Source organism: Typopeltis vanoorti, chromosome 5, assembly GCF_054136105.1.
Source record: "Typopeltis vanoorti isolate ZY-2024b chromosome 5, IOZ_Tvanoo_1.0, whole genome shotgun sequence".
In the NCBI taxonomy this organism is placed as follows: Eukaryota; Metazoa; Arthropoda; class Arachnida; order Uropygi; family Thelyphonidae; genus Typopeltis; species Typopeltis vanoorti.
The window spans coordinates 164,369,743-164,384,790 of record NC_143553.1 but is presented as its reverse complement, the minus strand read 5'-3'; the positions used below and the strand labels follow the sequence as shown (position 1 = coordinate 164,384,790).

The 15,048-nt window shown below is 36.8% G+C and overlaps 1 protein-coding gene across 1 annotated transcript in view; it reads right to left on the bottom strand.

The window, feature by feature from the left end:
* The window catches only part of LOC150107023 (sorting nexin-17-like), a 206,827-nt gene that overhangs the window by 24,061 nt on the left and 167,718 nt on the right, over nt 1–15,048 (bottom strand). The window lies entirely within an intron of this gene.

Here is a 15,048-nt window from a genome sequence, read left to right as displayed (position 1 = left end):
CGTGTAGATCTGGATTACCTTACTGTATATTTATCAGGCGTCTTTGCACCTGGCGATGCACTACGCTTTTCTTTGAATCTTTTCCAGACTGTGGTGTGTTGTCTACTGCTCCACAGGAAACTTTCTCCATTCTCTCCGATGGGACATTCTACTAAGACTCGATTCTGCATAGACCGTCATATTGAGATCAGCTCGGCTTGGAAATATTCAAGCATTCTCAAGAAAAGAACCCACCATCCGTCATCACTGTAGTCAACCCACCGCTCTCTCATGAATCCCCCGACAAACCTCCTAAAACCGGAATCCAGAAACCAAAGAAGAAATAGCCTTGTAATATGGCGCGCATAGTCTTTTATTCACAATTTCGGGCGCCTCTACTCGATGTGTTTCTTACCCACGAACCCCATCGTTCATGCCCCTTAGGTGATCCTACACTCTCCCTAATCTGTTAGGTTACCCTATTCCAGGTATTCGTTCTGACATCACTTTCCGTGTAGGTACAGCCTCCATCGCTACACTCGACTTGCACAGATTATACACGATTATTCCGGATTACTACTTATTATCTTTCTGGAAATTTCGTAATGTAATAGACAGCTTAATGGGATTTACAAATAACTTAATTCCCTTACATAATTCTTACTATTCTGACACAAAATTCTCTGCTTCTCATTTCAGTTATTACAGGAATAAATTTCAATTCATTGAAATTTAAGAAGACTACACATTATCACATAACATAAAGAAATTTCTCATAATTATTAGCTGATGTGCAGGTATCTCCTTAATTAGTAATATTTATCATGTTAAATCCTGAATAAAGAATTTACTGGTAAAGTTCTTCATTCAGGATCTAACAGTACTGCCTTATACCAGTAAGGTAGTACAACACCTACCTTACCCCGGTAAGGTAGTACAACACCATATCCAGTCTTGAAAATATTTTCAGGCGCAAACTTTGTTTGACCACACTTGAATAAAGGATTAAACTAAATTTATTATAGTCTAACCAAGTGAAAAATAAACTTTCAACATCTTTCTCTAAATCCAGAGTAATTTAATAAAAAATGTGGCAAACCTTTTGGCAACTCCTATAGGTAAAGATGACCTCGCTATTGCTTCTGCCTGGTATCTCCACCTCTGGGCTTGGCTCTCACTGAAGAGACCTCAATAAAGGTTGAAACTAGTCTGGTTAGTGCCCAATCCCTTAATGCATAACATTATACATATCCGCAAGGAGATGTGTTTTGCATTATGGAAGATACTGGGATAGGAGTGATGTTAGCTTGGTCCACCTTTGCTACGAGTTGCCCGGTGTTGTACTGCCTTACCCCCAGTAAGGTAGTACAACAGCCTTACTCTCGGTAAGGTAGTACAACACCATATTCAGTCCTGAAGATATTTTCAGACGTAAACTTTGTTTGCTCACACTTGGATAAAGGATTAAACAAAATTTATTATAGTCTAACCAAGTGAAAAATAAACTTTCAAAATCTTCCTCCAATTTAGTCTGTTACCTGTCAAGGCTCAAATATTATCAGATCTTATAATTCTGTCTTCTAAGGCACTTTCTACTGTATCAATCCACATATATCTCGGTCTTCCTCTGGGTCTTTTTCCCGCCAAACCGGCAGAGAAAACTTGTTTTGCTAATCTTTCCTCTTCCATTCTGTTTAAACGATCATACCACCTGAGATAATCTCTGCTAATGCATTCCTGGATGCTGACAATGTCAAGTTTTTTCCTAATATCCTCTTTATTAATATGATATTGCCATTGATGTCATTTGTTAATGGCACTAATCTTTCTCAGGACTCTCATATCTGCGGTCTCTAGTCTATGGTGAAGTGTTTTACTTCTGACCCAGCTCTCAGATCCATAAGTTAAAACTGGTTTGAACACTTTCTCGTATACAGCTAATTTAGTGTTTTGGGTAATTTGTCTCTTATTCCATATAAATTTAATCAGTTGATTGACTTCCTACCATACCAGCTTTGTTGATTCTGTTGTTCATTTCCATATTTAATTTACCATCTTCACTAAAAATTGTGTTTAAGTAGCTGAAATGTTTTACTTGTTCTATAGATTCTCCATTCACAATGAAGTTGATATTTTAAATGTTTCTGCCTATTTTAATTGTCTTTGTCTTTTTAATGCTGATCTTCATACCATATCTATTACAACAGTTATTCAATTTAGACAGGGAATCTTGCAAACTTGTGGCAGATTTATTTAAAAGTATAAATCATCCGCAAAAAGCAAATAGCTGACATTAACATCTCCAATTTTGATATCAGGTTTAATATCACTTTCCTTTATAATGTAATCCATATAGATAATGAATAACAGAGGGGGATAATGTATATCCTAGTCTGACACCAGATTTAACATTAAACCATCTTCCTGTACTTCCTTCAACTGCTGATTTACAACTCAAATAAAGACTAAGTATTGCTTGATATAATGCCCCATTGACACCATATGACTGTACCATTTTTAAATAGCTTCTCTCTTGGCACCTTGTCATATGTCGTTTCCAGATCTACAATACTTAAATACAGAACCTTGTTATATTCCCATGAATTGTCAACTATTTGTCGTAAAGTGAAAATCTGATCCTGACAGCCTCTATTTGGCCTGAATCCAGATTGTTCTTCACCAAACTTTTCTTCCACAATCCTTCTCAACCGTTTCTCAAGTATACTTGCATAAATCTTACCAGGAACACTCAGTAGAAAAATACCTCTGTAATTCTCACATTCAGTTTTATTTCCCTTTTTATATGTGGGTACTATGAAGCTCTACTCCAATCATCGGGAATTTGTCTCTCTATCCAGGCCTGAAATGCAGCTACTGTAAGACTTTTATACCTCCATACTTGAGCATTTCTGGTCGAATATCATCTACTCTTGCTGTCTTTCCACATTTCAGGCCTTTGATGGCTTTTTCTATTTCAAGAATGGATATGTATTCCTGACTGCATCCCTGTTCAGTTTTTTTTTTTTTTTACCACTGTGTTATTATTGCTACATTCATTTAGCAATTTTTCAAAGTAATTACTCCATACAGTTTTTATGTCACTTTTATCATCTCTAATTCTTTTTAGAGCACTCTTTCCTCCATTTCTGAGCTTCTTCAACAACCACCAGAACATCTTGCCACCCTCTTGATATTTATTTTCTATGTTGTTACCAAAATTTTCACGAATTTTGTTTAGCTAGTTTTATAGAGTGTTTAGCTTTTTAAAATTGTATTCTCTAAGAGCATAAGCTGACTTATTTGCTAGGAACTTTTGATATGCTTTCTTCTTTTCCTTCACTGCCTCTTTAACTTCCTGTGTCCACCATGGAGTTCTGATTTTCTCATCCTTGCAGACAACCTCACCACATGCCTTTAGGGCTGAATCAATCAGTGTGTTCTTCAGGGCTTGCAACTAAAGCTCCAATGTCTGGTTCCTGTTCTCAAACTCTTTCATTTTTTCATGAATAATATTTGTGTATTTTAGTCTACAGTTCACATATGAGAGATGCTCAACTTTTATTCGTTTTAAAACTTTCTTAAATGTTCTTCTTTTCAATATGAAATTCAATTTTATTCTACTAATGACTAAATGGTGATTGCTTTCGATTTCAAATCTTCTGTACGCTCTGGTGTCCTCCACCATGGAGAAAACATCGCTTTCAACAACAACATAGTCAACGAGACTTTCTTATTCCTTTCCTCTTCCCTCCATGTGAATTTGTGCACATTTTTATGTTGGAACATTGTGTTAGTATTAACCAGTCCATGTCCTGAGCAGAAATCCAACAGGTATTTGCCATTATTTTTAGCTTTGTTCTTTTCTCCAAATTTTCCCAAAATATTTTCGTATATCTGACAAACATTTCCTACTATGCTATTTAGATCCCCAACAAGAACCAACTTTTCCTTTTTCATTGTGTCAGTTGCTTTCGCTAAAGCCTCAAAAAAAAAATCCTGATTTTACCATTGTGCCTGTGGTCCCAAAGCAGGTTCTACTAAAGTAGAAATAAGTCTCATTGTCCAGTTCCCCATTCTGATATTTGCCCACATCACTCTACTTGAAATTGCCTTCCATTCCAGAAGATTAGCCTCGTGTTTAGTGTTGAATACTATGGCTACTCCTTTTCCTTGAGTGTCACTGCCTGAATATAACATTTTGTATTTACTGCTCAGAAAGATCTCCCCAATTTTTGTCTTTTTTGTTTCAGTCACCCCTATTATGTCAATCTGATACATATCCAATTCCTCAGCTAGCTCCATTTCTTTGCTATTCATGCTTCTTATGTTGATATTACTGATCTTTAGCTCTAGTAATGTTGAGTTGGCATGCGTGTTTTAGAATATGTTCCAGTAACTGACTGACTGTTTGCTGGCAAAAATAATGGGGGCCTTGTTTAACTGGGCAACGCTGTAGCCAGCATGAAATTCTGTCATGTTGTACCATCATTTTATATATTGGTTCAAGCCAATAAGACTACAATTTGGTCGGCTATATTCCAAATTGTCAGCTCATCCTTGTTCATTCAGTATCCAGGTAGATACCTAACAGGGGCACACCAAGAAAAGGTGAGGATTGGACATTAAGTCAGAAGCTCAAGTCGGTTCTCCACATTCCTGAAAAGGCTATGGGAAGGTTTCCTCTCTGTTATACAACTTTGACCCTTAAGCACCCCCCCCCCCCCCCAACTATATACATAGTTAGTGAAAATGTTTTGTTGACGCGTGAAAAAATTTAGAAGTTTCAGTTTATTCATAACTTATTTTATATAATGCCAATTCTATGACATTTTATACTGTGCATAGTTTGTATTTTTACTCATGTCTATTGGGGCATGCCAATCATTACAAATAGTTTCTTTGTTGATTATCACTGATTTTTCATAATAGAATATAACCATTAAGAGAACAGGATAAGCATTCATCAATTTATTTTTATAGTGCAGTCAGGAGCACCACAAAGTAATTTGATAATTTTGACACAGGAATCTAAAATACATGTGCAACAGTTATAATCTGATTTCCAGTGATGAAATATTCAGAATTTAAACTATTTATTAACAGTGGATATTAAAACCTGGAAAGTTAAGAAAGAAATATAGTAATCTACTATTATGTCCTATTCTGAAGGTCCAATAACCTTCAATTTGGCATGTCAACCAACTTCTAGTAACCAACTTGTAAACAAATTACCAGTTCTGGAAAAACTTTTATTGGGATTATATTGATCAAGTGTATATAATAAACAACTAAGTTATACCATTATTATATTAAACAAAGAACCTTGGTTCTTTGTTTAATATAATTGGAATCAGTTGATTTTAGTTTGTAACAGTTTTTTACTTTTTAGTGCCTTACATCCGTTATGTACCCTGAAGATGCCAACAGACTTAGTTGGTGAAACTAGTTGGTATAACTTAGTTGTTTATTATATACACTTGATCAATATAATCCCAATAAAAGTTTCCAGAGCTTTTTTGGTCAAGAAAATTAAACGTTTTTTAACATAAATTAGCAGTTCTGTAATGCCGTGAAAACATCATCAGAAAATTCAATAATCATCATCATCATCAATAATTTCTTCTCTAAAGTCTATGTCACAGAAATAAAAAACTACACTAGAGGTGAGCCCTTTTTACCAATAAAAATATCTCAATCAAATAGTTTGCAACAGGCCATAAGTAACAAGCTTTGTTATATTAACATTTCTAATTATTATTAGAAATAATGTATTTTTCCACTATACATTTTGAAAATGTTTAACTTCATGATAAATTATAGAAAAAAACAAAAGCTCTCCTTTCCTTTTTATTTTGTTATTTTATCAAGTTCAGCTGCACTAAAAAATTAATGCAAGAAAATCAGATATTGCTAAATAGTAGATATCCTATACTTCTATCTAACGCACAAGTAAACTAATGATGAATCTTACAAACAATGACAGTGACAAAAAGTAATCTACATCAAAAACTAATTACAATAAAAAATACACAATGCAACCAATCACAACATACTAACCATGCCAGAATCTCCTTAACAAAAACTCGCTTTCCCATCCACTTTACTAACATCCATGGCATTAATACCAACATAAAATTACATTTATCATCACTTACAGTCATCCAGATCAGACCTCTTAGACAGAAAACAACACAGCATCTACATCCACCACTGTCCACCTCCAATGTCCTGATTACACACTTTACACCTGTGCCATTGTGAAATTCAATACTGCATGCCAGAGAGTGGCTAATTTAGAATCCACTGCTTTTGACCTCTGGCTCAAGGTTTCCTTGCCCCCATTTAGTAATATTTATCTGCTGCATTTACCATTCTCCAAACTATGATAACGACTCAGATCCCTTCACATTCCTTTCCATGAAACCTGACTATCTGCAATTCAACCATCAAAAGTTAGATCAATTTCCCTAGGTGAGTTCAGCATCCACAATTCCAACATCATATAGTTTTTAACCTGATCAAGATGGATGATGTAAGGTCATTGCCATAAGCAATGCAATGACCAAATGCAAATCGTACACCTGCCTATATGAATTCCTGAGAACCCTCTTCACTCTCCTAATATTCTGGATCTTTTTTAACCCAGTTCTCCTACCAGATACACTGTAGAGGTCACCTCTCCTCTTGGCAACTCAGACCACATTCTTGAGCAAGTCTCCTCTTTCACAGAATGCCCTTCCTCAAACCATTCCTGACCTTACATCCTCTCACACTACAAAGATACCAAATGGAATAATCTCCAAAATTTCTACTCCTACGTTTCTTGATATGGATGCTGCTTTAGCTCATTTGATCCTAACACCTGCTCCAAACAAGTCACAGAAATTATCCTCACTTGCTTTTCAAGTCCTGGTTTAACAGAAAGTGCATCAAAGCAGTTGAAGAAAAAATTCAGCTTAGTGCAGGTGGTCCACATCAAGAATCCCCAGCTTCATACTCTACCCATACCAAAGTATGCAACAAATGCAAAACAATCATCAGCAGACCTAAATCCAATTTCATAAATACAAACAGCAGAGAACTTGCCTCCTATCCAAATGGAAGCTGTGCCTTCTGGTTCTGTGCTAAGACACAACTTCTGCTCACCTGCACTTTCATCCTTTTCTCATCCTGATGGCTCTACTGTTATTTCACTCAAATATAAAACTGACCTCATAGTATCACTCTTTTCCTCGAACTCCTTCATATATGACCAAAGGGAATCACCTCCCACCAATACTGAAATCTCAGCACCATATGCCTCCTGTAGCTTGTCAACAAAAAGACATCAGATAATTACTAAATAACTTGGACACTGAAACATCTTTTAGTCCTGACGGCATCTCTCTAAATGTTCTCAAACATTGTGCTCCAGAGGTAATTTATCCATATGTCCTTTATCATCTCTATAATTATGCATAGCAAGTACTTATCCCAGGGTGTGGAAGCAGTCGCATAGCCAGCCTATTCCAAACATGGGAGATAGAAGTCTACCACGAAACTAGTGACCAATTACTATTAACTCAGTCCTCTCCAAAATAATGGAGAAAATCATCAATATCAAATTCTCCACCACCACCTAGAAGCCCAGCAATTATAGTAGATTACTTATCTCAGCTTACATCACCTACCAACTGTACAAATGCTATGGAAAGGTTCAGAGAAAATTGCACTGTCTCCACTTTCTGCTGTATCTGTTAATATAAGAGCAGAGGCTGCACAGCACCCCTTTACTATGTAATTTGTTGCTTTTCTCTACATTTTCCCAAAATACTTCTGTCTTTTATATTATTTTCCTACTCTGCTGGTTAGACCACCAACAAGAACTAGCTTGAAGTTTTCTCATTTTCTTAATTTTAATACCTGAAAACATCTTAAAAAGACCTCACCTGTTTGGTTATTTTAGTCTCAATAACATGTCAATAAGGAATATCTGTAATTCTTCTGCTAGCTGTACCTCATTTCCATTGATGCTGTTCCACTAGTTGACTTTCCACTGTGCATACTAGTTCTCCAATGAAAAAAATGTGTGGTATACGTAGTTTCAGTTTAGTATAGAGTTTATCCATCAACTAATTCCAAATTGCCAGCACATATTTATTCATTCGGTATCCAGATATATGAATGAAACAGTTCAACTTTTCATAAGGAATAGTGCATATTGGATAGGCTAGGTTAATTTATTATTAATTTATTTATTTATTTATGTATTTTGAAATAAAACATATTCTGATGTTTTTTTTTTTAAATAAGATTAACTGAAAATCCTGAACAAATGTTTCAGGACTTTTCAACTAGTTTAGTATAATTCTTTTAAGCATGATTAGGAAAAAAAAAAAAGCAGTCCTATGCTAAAAGAATTTTAATTAGAGATTAATTCTATTACAGAACTAAAGGTCGTATACAAAAAGGTGCTGTGATGAAAAATGATTCCTGAAATTACCGTATTTTTTGCCTTATAAGATATGCTTTTTAGTACCTAAAATTTATCTGAAAATTAAGATGCATCCAATAAGCTGAATGCATCTTTTAAACTGGTGCATCTTATACACCAATGTTTTTTTTATGTATGCACAGTTATGTCATCATCACTTGTCAATAATGCATGATCAGTTTGAGTAGTTGCATGGTCATTAACAGTCATGCATTTAAACTAGTAATCAATACTTATTATATTAAAATTTTTCTTTTATAACCCATGGATTCTAAGAAGCACAGACATAGCTATACGATTGTGTTTAAGCATAGTGTGATTGAGTATGCAATTAATTATTTATTTCGTATCCAAACACAAGTGGTACATTAGTAAGTGGTACAACATGATTTACAACAAATTAGGATACATTACAATGAGATCAGCTTAGATTTGGTAGGTGAATTATACAGGGAAATAATAATTATTTATTTCGTATCCAAACACAAGTGGTACATTAGTAAGTGGTACAACATGATTTACAACAAATTAGGATACATTACAATGAGATCAGCTTAGATTTGGTAGGTGAATTATACAGGGAAATAATAATTAAATATGAAAAAAAAAAAAAAAAAAAAAAAAAAAAAAAAAAAAAAAAAACCAGGCAATGACAATCAAGGAAAAGAAGGAATAGCCATAGTATTCAACACAAAATACGAGGCTAATCTTCTTGAATGGCAGTCAGTCTCAAGTAGAGTAATGTGGGCAAATATGAGAATGGGGAACTGGACAATGAGACTTATTTGTGCCTATGGTCCCACAGAAGGTACTACTAAGGTAGAAGTGGAGGAATTTTTTGAGGCTTTAGAAAAAGCAACTGACACAATGAAAAAGGAAAAGTTGGTCCTTGTTGGGGATCTAAATAGCAGAGTAGGAAATGATTGTGAGACATACAAAAATATTTTGGGAAAATTTGGAGAAAAGAGCAAAGCTAATAATAATGGCAAATATCTGTTGGATTTCTGCTGAGGACATGGACTGGTTATTACTAACACCATGTTCCAACATAAAAATGTGCACAAATTCACATGGAGAGAAGAGGCTAGGAATAAGAAAAGTCTCATTGACTATGTTATTGTTGACAGTGATGTTTTCTCCCTGGTGCAGGACACCAGAGTGTACAGAGGATTTGAAATTGGAAGTGATCACTATTTAGTCTTGAGCAGGATAAAATTGAATTTCATATTGAAAAGAATAACATGTAAGAAAGTTTTAAAGCGAATAAAAGTTGAGCAGCTCTCAGATGTGAACTGTAGACTAAAATACAGAAATATTATTGAAAAGAAAATGAAAGTGTTTGAGAACAGGAATCAAACCTTGGAGATTCAGTGGCAAACTCTGAAGGAAACATTGATTGATTCTGCCAGAGAGGCATGTGGTGAGGTTGTGTGCAAGGATAAAAAAATCAGAACTCCCTGGTGGACACAGGAAGTTAAAGAGGCAGTGAAGGAAAAGAAGAAAGCATATCAAAAGTTCCTGGCAAATAAGTCAGCTTTTACTCTTACAGAATACAGAGACAAATGTAAGAAAGCTAAACAGTGTGTAAAACTAGCTAAACAAAAGTCATGGGAGGACTTTGGCAAGAATATAGAAAATAAATATCAAGAAGGTGGCAAAATATTCTGGAGGTTGTTGAAAAAGTTAGGAATGGAGAAAAGAGTGCTGTAAAAGGAATTAGAGATGATAAAGGTGAAATGAAAACAGGAGAAAAAGATATTCTTGAAGTATGGAGTAATTACTTTGAAAAACTGCTAAATGAAACAAGCAGTGATGACAGCACAGTGATAAAAAACACTGACCAGGCATGCAGTCAGGAATACATATCCATACTTGAAGTAGAAAAAGCCATCAAAGGCTTGAAAGGTGGAAAGGCAGCAGGAGTAGACGATATTCGACCAGAAATGCTGAAGTATGGTGGTATAAGAGTCTTACAGTGGCTGCACTGCATAGTTCAGAAAGCCTGGACAGAGGGACGAATTCCCGATGATTGGAGTAGAGCTCTCATAGTACCCATATATAAAAAGGGAAATAAAACTGAAGGTGAGAATTACAGAGGTATTTCCCTACTGAGTGTTCCTGGCAAGATCTATGCAAGTATACTTGAGAAACGGTTGAGAAGAATTGTGGAAGAAAAGCTTGGTGAAGAACAAGCTGGATTCAGGCCAAATAGAGGCTGTCAGGATCAGATCTTCACTTTACGACAAATAGTTGAGAAAGCATGGGAATATAACAAAGATCTGTATTTAAGTTTTGTCGATTTGGAAAAGGCATATGACAAGGTGACAAGATAGAAGCTATTCAATACGCTGCAGTTATATTGTCAATGGGGCATTATATCAAGCAATACTTAGTCTTTATTTGAGTTGTGAGTCAGCAGTTAGAATTGAAGGAAGTACAGGAAGATGGTTTAATGTTAAATCTGGTGTGAGACAAGGATGTACATTATCCCCTCTGTTATTCATTATCTATATGGATCACATTATGAAGGAATGTGGTATTAAACCTGATATCAAAATTGGAGATGTTAATGTCAGCTCTTTGCTTTATGCAGATGATGTTATACTTCTAAATAAATCCGTTACAAGTCTGCAAGATTCTCTGACTAAATTGAATAGCTGTTGTAATAGATATGGCATGAAGGTCAGTAATAAAAAGACAAAGACAATGAAAATAGGCAGAATCATTGAAAATGTCAACTGTGTTGTGAATGGAGAACCTGTGGAACAAGTAAAACATTTCAGCTACTTAGGCACAATTTTTACTGAAGATGGTAAACTAAATATAGAAATAGACAACAGAATCAGCAAAGCTGGTATCGTGGGAAGTCAATTGAATAAATTCATATGGAATAAGAAAGAAATTATTCGGAACACTAAATTAGCTGTATACAAGACAGTGTTCAAACCAATTTTAACTTATGGATCTGAGAGCTGGGTCAGAAGTAAAACACTTGACCAAAGACTAGAGACCGCAGATATGAGAGTCCTGAGAAAGATTAGAGGCGTGAACAGATGGCATCAATGGCAATATCATATTAAAAATGAGGATATTAGGAAAGAACTTGACATTGTCAGCATCCAGGAATGCATTAGCAGAGCTAATCTCAGATGGTATGGTCACTTAAATAGAATGGGAGAGGAAAGATTAGCAAAACAAGTGTTCTCTGCCAGGTTGGCAGGAAAACGACCCAGAGGAAGACCAAGATATAGGTGGATTGATACGGTTCAAAGTGCCTTAGACGATAGAAATATAAGATCTGATAATGTTGGAGTCTTGACAAGTAACAGACTGATTTGGAGGAAAATTGTAGATAGGAAGTTAGTAATGATGTAATTTTTTCATATAGTACTGTCATATCCTGTACACCCCTTGAGGGTACATGGCAGGAATTTGATGATGATGATGATGATGAAAAAAAGGAAACTATGCATAACATATACAATAAATATGGTCAGATGTTCCTCCAGTATCTTGCACAATCAACTGCTCTTTCTGTGCAGGATATAAGGTCCTCTTCTGTGCAAGGTGATGGAAGAAAGGGGCAAGAAAGAAGGTGTTCCATGGACTGGGTTGACGTTGACTCACAATTGTCTGGGCCAGTGAGGGAGCCCCATTTCATGAGGTTTTGTTTGTAGTGTCCTATCGTTCGTAGTCTGTTGAGGATTTTCCAAGTATTCCAGTCCAAGTGGGCACCATGTGGAAGATATGCAGCTATTGGAATACCAGTATTATTTTCAGGATAGAGTGCAACCCATTGTTGAAGTTTTGTCTCTGGGAGGTTTTTAGGTGGTTCAACAGTTGCCAGGAAGCTATGTCGAGATCTTAGTCTTTGGGACACTGTGGTCTGGCCGAATAGTGGGTGGTGTTCATCATTCATTTGCCTGCTTCTTTCATCAGCTGAGAATGCAGATCTTCGAATTGAAAGGGGGGGGGTGCAATACCAGCCAAAGTATACAAGTCTTTTAGTGGTGTTGGTTTCAGGCATCCTGCAATTAAGTGGTAGCTTTCATTCAATGCTGGATCAAGTTTTTCAGCATGCCGGGATCTGGACCACATCTGGATCTTCTGCCTTGGCCCTTTGCTATTTTTCTGCCGAATACGCCTGCCCAGTGTGGTCCAGATCCCGCCATGCTGAAAAACTTGATCCAGCATTGAATGAAAGCTACCACTTAATTGCAGGATGCCTGAAACCAACACCACTAAAAGACCTGTATACTTTGGCTGGTACTGCACCCCCCCCCCTTCAATTCGAAGATCTGCATTCTCAGCTGATGAAAGCAGCAGGCAAATGAATGATGAACACCACCCACTATTCGGCCAGACCACAGTGTCCCAAAGACTAAGATCTCGACATAGCTTCCTGGCAACTGTTGAACCACCTAAAAACCTCCCAGAGACAAAACTTCAACAATGGCTTGCACTCTATCCTGAAAATAATACTGGTATTCCAATAGCCGCATATCTTCCACATGGTGCCCACTTGGACTGGAATATTTGGAAAAGCCTCAACAGACTGCGAACGATAGGACACTACAAACAAAACCTCATGAAATGGGGCTACCTCACTGGCCCAGACAATTGTGAGTCAACGTCAACCCAGTCCATGGAACACCCCATTTGGAGGAGGTAAGCTTTCGTAGCATATTGTTTCTTGCATTCACTTTTGCCTTTGTTTTTTCTATGTGTGTTTTATATGAGAGGGTGCGATTGAGAGTCACACCGAGGTAGATTGAGTTCCAGGGATGTTCTATTTTAGAACTTTCCCAAGATATCTGTAGCTTCCTGTTGGCTTCCTTATTGTTAAGGTGAAAGAGGCCAGTCTGGGTTTGGTTTTATTTGATTGCTGGTATAGTATGTGGTTAGACTATTTAAGGCAAGTGATAGAGTAGTTTCAATGGACTTGAAATTGTTTGATTGAGTAGCTATGGCAAGGTCATCAGCATAGATAAAATTTCTAGTTCCTGGAAAGATGGGGAGATCATTGACATAGATGTTGAAAAGTAATGGTGATAACACCCTTCCCTGGGGGAGGCCATTTTTTTGGAGGTACCAGTAGCTCTTCCTACCCCCCAGGTCTACATAAAAGCGTCTGTTTTCCAAGAGTGACTGGATCAGGAGGACAAGGCGAGAGTCTCTAGTTATTCTGTATATTTTATTTCTGTGCCCCTTCGACCAATCGTGGAAGGAATAGACAGTCCCAATTACCACCTAGCCAAAAAATTAGCGGCAACACTCAAGGAGTTGGTAGGTCATTCCCCCTCCTACATAAAAAACACACAACACTTTATAAACAAAATCAAAAACATAACACTCGACAAAGACGACTTATTAGTCAGTTTTGACGTTTCTGCCCTTTTCACTAATGTCCCCATCAATGACACAATTCTCCTACTACAGAACAAATTTCCGCCCGACATTACGGCCCTCTTTGCCCACATACTAAAGTCCGGTTACTTCGTGTGGCAAAACAAATTTTACCTACAAAAAGAAGGTACAGCCATGGGCTCACCACTATCCCTCCCCAATCGCTAACTTCTACATGGAAACCTTTGAGCAAAGGGCTCTTGATTCCGCCACGCTATGACCGGCAGTCTGGCTCAGATACGTTGACGTGTTTGCGATCTGGACGCACGGGCAACAAACACTAAACACATTCCTCAGCCACATGAACAAACACGAATGCATACAATTTACCATCGAAATCGAAAACCAGAATTCGCTCCCGTTCCTAGACACACTAGTTACACGTCTTCCTTCAGGCAGTCTACCAAAAGCTGACACACACTGGCCAATACATACATGCGAATTCATACCACCACCCATCACAAAAATATGGAGTCATTAACACCCTTAAAAACAGAGCCACAACTATTTGCTCTAACCAGCAAGCCCTGAAACAAGAACTAAAAATCATTAGTGACACATTCATAAATAATGGCTATAACAAAAATACTGTTAATAAAATACTCTATAAAACTACAACAAAAACGAATCTAGATTACAGTAAAACCATAGCCATCCCATACATTAAAGGATTATCAGAAAAAATCAACAGAATCCTACAACATTATAACCTCAATGCCACCTTTAAACCACCCACTAAACTTAAAACCATATTCAGCTCCTCTAAGGATCCTCTCCTCCCATTAGCACATCCTGGAGTCTATTGCATCCGCTGCACATGTAACCTACCGTACAATCCCTATACACAAGAAAGAACACATTAGACAAATTAAATATAACCATTATGGTGAAGCAGGCCTCTCAGACCACGCACTCAACACCTTACACCAAATCAACTGGAAAAAACACCTGCTCCTTACACCGCACAAAAACCTGGTACGAAAGGAAATTTAAGGAATCCTGCGAAATCCTGATAAACCACCCAAATATCAATAACAAAGATGGCATGATAATTCCAAGGATCTGGATGGCACACATTCAGCCTACCTAATATGAAAGATCCAGCATAAGTCAGGACTCTAGCCAATCCGTAACTAGTATTAGAAATCAATCCATACCAACTGGCTGGAATGATGTTAATGTGTATATAT